Raw genomic sequence first — 6041 nt, 5'->3', positions numbered from 1 at the left:
AATTACTGGAAATTTGACGTCTCTAGTCAGGCCGCTGACGATTTAAATATGAATAAATATAACAAAACAACTTAGTTCCCTTGATAGATAGATAGATAGATAGATAGATTTATTTTTTATTTATTTCATAATACAGATTACATTATAAATTGCAGGCATGTCAATCTACAGGAATTCATTCATATTCATTTCATTCATTTCTTATTATTCATATTTTCTTGGCGAGTGATTTGAAATATCTTAAAGAACATTTACACGATCATCAGCTATGCTGATTGAGTCCCAGTCGACTTTGAATTGTCTTGCTTATGATCAACTGATCGAAACAGTATTCTGTCGCGTTATTTTACTAAATCGTCGACGGCCAGGAGAACTGCTAAGAGGTAATATTAATTGCTGGATTAAATCTTACTTAAATGAGAGAGCTCAGTGCACAGAAATAATTAAAGAAGAAGGAAATACTATAGTGAACTATAAATCATGTTTCAAACCAAATAAATTCGGGGTACCTCAAGGTAGCGTCTTGGGGCCGTTGCTCTTTTCCTTCTATATAAATGATCTTCCGAAAATTATAGGATATCCATCAGTTTTATTCGCGGACGACACTTCGAATATACCATGCATTAATGATCTGACGTATGAACATGAGATAAAGCAAACCTTACAAAAGACTATACAATGGCTAGAAAACAACAACCTGTCCATAAACATTATTAAAACAAAACATGTACAATTCCTTACTAGAAAGAGCAAACCTAAAGAACTTGATATCACATATAACGGAGAACTAGTTGATAAAGGCCACAGCGCAAAATTTCTAGGCATACAGTTTTAATGTCCGTGTTGAAAATGTATGTAACAAATTGAATAAATTTATTTTCCCATTCTGAAAGTTACGAGAATCTGTATCACGTGATGCAGCCCTAGTAGCATACCACGGCTACGTTATGTCTATACTCCGCTATGGCCTTATCATATGGGGAAAATCCCCTGATATACAAAAAGCTTTTGTTAAACAAAAAAAATGTATTAGAGCCATTTTTTCACTTAAGCCACTTGACTCATGTAAACCCATATTTAAACTACACAAACTGTTGTCGTTGCCTTCGTTATATACGAGTATATATATACGAAACAGTTGTATTTGTGCATAGCAATCAACATTATTTTAATAAAAACTATGAAGTTATAACCTACAACGACCGGATATCCAGACAAAAAGACCAATTATGTGTACCTAAAGCTCGCTTGAAACAAACGACAAATAGTCCATATTTTATGTGTGTTAAAATATATATAATAAGGTTCCAAGCAATATCAAAAATCTACTTCTTAATCAGTTCAAAACGTGTTTGTATGCCTGGTTATGTGACTTAAATATTTATTCTATAAAGGAGTTTTTTAATGTTAAATGTACATAGTAATTGTAATAGTATGCATGTTGTTGGGTAAGACTTGTAAATAGGCATATCTTGTTGGATCTTTAATTTATTAACAATCCACCAAACATACAGATTATTTTTTGCATGCTTGTCTAAGTAGAATATGGAGAACTTGTAAATACTATACTTATATCAACCCTATGTAACCCGTATTCCGCAAATAAAATTATAAAAAAAAAGACTGCTGTTAAGGGTGTATTTGTAAATAGTTTTGATACTTTTTACATTATTATCTATGCCTAGTTTTAAGTAATTTTTTTACGATTCCATGTTTAAATTCTGAAGTATATTTGACTTTTTTATATTTTATACGTTGTAACGTGTCAATAGGCCACGTCACATTGTTACGTTTCAAACGTAGCAAGGGCAATTTCCTTTTTCAGTTTGATACTCACAACGACACCTAGCGGCATTGTGGTGGAACAGGCCGTGCAGGATTGTTTTCGGCGCCATCTATCCGCATCAAGAGGCACTCGATCACTTAGTCGCGAGCTTGATACTTTATGGTTATTATTTAACATTAAATATTTTCTTTAGTGACTTAAATGTTTAGGTTTAATTCTTCTAAAATATTAATACTCAATATAGTTAGTCTTTTGATATGATAATTTCCAAATATTGTTTGGGACATCGTTTGCAATGCCTGGCAAAATTCCTTGGCTGTGAAGCGCGGATGTAGATTGAAAAAAAATAACAAGAGAGGAAATTGATTGTCGAGCGCGATCAAGTGACTGAGATATCCGCAGCCATGCGAGAAAGTTGGTGCAGATCTTCTCTGGTCGCTTTGTACGGGACCCATCCCTGTAAAATATGGAAACACATCTCGACTTCTTGTAGCAAGCAAACAGAACTCAACATGGCGTCCCATATTAAGTCCCTGTAAGGGCAAATTAGGATTATTTTTTTATAAATGTCGGCAGTGTAGCATCGGCAGTTTCAATTGAAATCCGGCTTTAATGCCGGTCCCCACACTGGGCTCTTTCTTCGGGCACGTGTCGGCGCTGGGCGTTGCTGCGAACCTGGGCTGGTGCCTTGTGGTGCTCATCGCGACTGTGGCTTGTGGGATGGTCAGCCACCTGGACGCACGCCTCGACGGTTTCGACGTGTGTCACCGCGACTCGTGTGCTGCCTTCCGTGCGCCATTGGAGTAGCACGTGGCCACGGCTCCGCCGTCTTCTGCTCCGGACACGTGACTCAGGTGTAGTCAGATCTAATTTGTTGTTAGACTTATTCGGGCTCGTGATTCAATGTTGCGCGTCGCGACGTTGGTGCAGTAGCTAGGCGGCCACTTGGATACGTGGCTGACGTTTTCAGCACGTGTCACCGCGGCTTTTGGTTGTCCCCCTTTGTGCCTCTGGCGCAACACGTGGTCATAGCTCGTCTGCTTTACTATGGACACGTGATTTAGGTGTGCTAGTATCCATAAACTTTAATTAGCTTCACGCAATAGTGGCCTCTTAATAAACTTCAAGTGCTCAATGCATAACTAGTGTATAGATTTAACAAACTTTAACTAAGACTGCGTAACCAGTCCAATAGCATAGTGTTCCTAGCATAATTAGTAACAACATAAGGTCATCTTCTGTGTTGCCTTTCTGTACTGTGTTCATTGTGTGAAACATTGATATTATATTTAATTGTCTCGAGCTTGAACAATAGTTTTCTTTTTTTTCATCTTAGCTTTACCTATTTTGTACGCTCTATAGCTTGCTGGCGCCCAATATTACTGCTTACTCTTTCTCTCTAAAATTAATTTAGTTACTAAAATAGATTTTTAGGAATAACACAGACGTGTAGTGTGACAATAGAGCGTCAGACCCACGAACCCTGAGTACCACCAATAGTCCATAGCTTAATAAGACCAAAACGCTTGTTACAACATATTAAACACATATTTAATAAAGTTCTCCATGAGTTAACCTACATTTGTTTAGATTTATCTCCAAATTCGAAAATATTTTTAATCTTTGTTACATTGAATCATTCGCTTGTCACTTTGACGTTTGACAGCGAGCTATTTGACCTTCGTCGTCTTTGACAGTTTCGGTAACTTTCATTCTAAGGTCTTTAAAATTGTCTCAAACGTTTTCATATTTGATAAATTCATCTTTTCGCCTAATTTTCGCTAGTAAAGCCTGGCAAGTTCATTTTTGCCCTTGGCCACGTTGCGGATTTTCAATGGAACTAATTTATTTCAATGGCAATGATTTCTTTTGACAACAGACGTTGGAAGTCATTGAATGTCACCGATGTAAACATATCGAAAATAATTGTATATATTTCAGGATAATAATCGATTTTGAAATCAAAATGCCCAAAAAAATTCACCCCGATGCAAAAATAATAATTTTAAACACATTTAAATACTTGCGGCAGAAAAAGGACGAAGGATTCAACAGCATTCCATTAAACAATGTTTTGAAATTAGTTGCTGACATGACGGGTACTGATATTCATAGTGCGGTTGTAATGAACTGGTTAGTTTATTGGTACTAAATATGTATATTAATTATTAAATTTTTCTCATTCAAGGCGTCTGTAGTACTACAATCAAAAATATGCACAAAAAGAATGAGACTTTGCCGCCATTGCCACCGATACCAAAAAAAAGAATACAAATAGACGACTTCGACAAATGTGCCATTAGGCACAAAATTCATGAATTCTATGCTGTGCGAAAGCAAGTACCAACACTCTCAAAACTCTGCTTACCGAATTAAAAAAAGATATAGGTTTTACCGGTAGTAGGGAGTATTTGCGATTGCTATTGCACAGTATGGGGTTCAAATATAAAAAGTGCAGAAACCAACGGTCCATATTGAAGGAGCGTTCGGATATTGTAGTTTGGCGGGAAAGTTATTTAGACGAAATAAAAGAAGCGAGGGACAAAAATATGCCTCTTGTTTATTTAGATGAGACTTACATCCATACTTCTCTTAACCATGCAAAATGTTGGCAGAGTGAAAATGAACCCGGTGTGTCGAAATCCGTTTCAACCGGCAAACGATATATTATCGTTCATGCTGGTGGACCATCGGGATTTGTTCCTAATGCACTCTTAATATATAATGATAAAGAAAAAAAAGCCGATTATCATGACTCCATGAACAGAAACAATTTTAAGAAATGGGTTTTGCAGAAATTAATTCCCAATCTCAGTGAACCCACGTGTGTTATAATGGATAATGCCCGGTACCATTTTCCAAATTAACAAAGCTCCAACATCAAACGATAGAAAACACATCATTGCTGAGTGGCTGCGTTTAAATAACATCTCATTTCCACAAAACGCATCTAAAGATAAATTGGTCACAATTTTGAGACGTCATAAACCGGAACCAGTATACGAAATAGATACGATTCTCTCAAATCATGGTCACAAAGTGATAAGGTTACCGCCCTATCACTGTGATTTAAATCCTATTGAGATGATTTGGGGCATCGTGAAGGCAAAAGTGGCAACTAAAAATGTTTCCATCACAAATGATGCCTTCCTAAAGCTCGTTGAAGATAGTTTTCAGGTATTTACATTTACAAATGTTTAGAATTTTATTGAATAGTTAAAAATATAACTAACTTAACACTTTGTTATTATTTAGGAAGTCCCTATAGAAAATTGGAGAAAATGCTGCGACCACGTAAAAAAAATAGAAGACGGATATAGTACAAAAGGTCCTATAATCGAATCACAGACAGAAAGATTTATAATCGAGGTTGGTGGTCCCGAAAGTGACTCATCAACTGATGAATCAAATGAAGATTCATCGAAGCCAGAATCTGATAAATATATGGATGTCGAATATTTAGAATCAGATTTTGACGGATAGGTTAGTTCATATTTAATTATCAATTAAACATGCTCTTTCGATTACCTGAAAACATAGTTTCACAATCTACAATTACATAGGTATTTGTATATCTCACTCGCTCTTGCACGATGCCAATACACACTGTCCCGACTATTCGTGACGTAGACGTAGTATTGCTATATGTAAGCTGTTTGTAGCGACACTATATCAGGGTCAAAAAGGAACTTGCCAGGCTTTAATAGTTTTGTTTTAGGAAAAATAAATCCGACAATATTTGATAATATATTTGTTAAAAATTGTTTAATATTTAATTAAATTTTTAGCGTTTTGGTTAGCGAAAAAATCATTCGTATTTCGTATCTGGTAACATTTAAGAGCTGTCATCGGAACGAGAGGATTCCGTCTGTTACTTTTTTGGCTGCTTTTCCCATTGGAAAAGAGATGGGAATTTCGATCTAAGTAAATCCTTGTGAATCTCCATTATTCTGGTGAAAGAAAGAAGTGTTTGGTTCCGGAGTTTTCATCCGTCCCTCAGGTATGTAGATTTCTATTAGTTTTCCCGTTTTCAATGAAAATTCGGTCACGACAGTTTTCACATTGTATTCCCCTTTGTTATAGATATGGACTAGGGCGAGGATAACGCCGCTACGGCGGATCCCAGCATTCTAATGAAGGGCTAACGTAAGTTTTTCTTTAATTTTCACAATCGTCATTCGGAAAATGCGATCCCTTCTAAATTCTCCGGTTTGATTATGACGACACGCGCTATTTTCTTTTTCAGATTTGGGGC

Source organism: Cydia splendana, chromosome 11, assembly GCF_910591565.1.
Source record: "Cydia splendana chromosome 11, ilCydSple1.2, whole genome shotgun sequence".
NCBI classification, from domain to species: domain Eukaryota; kingdom Metazoa; phylum Arthropoda; class Insecta; order Lepidoptera; family Tortricidae; genus Cydia; species Cydia splendana.
This window is presented reverse-complemented; position numbering follows the sequence as displayed.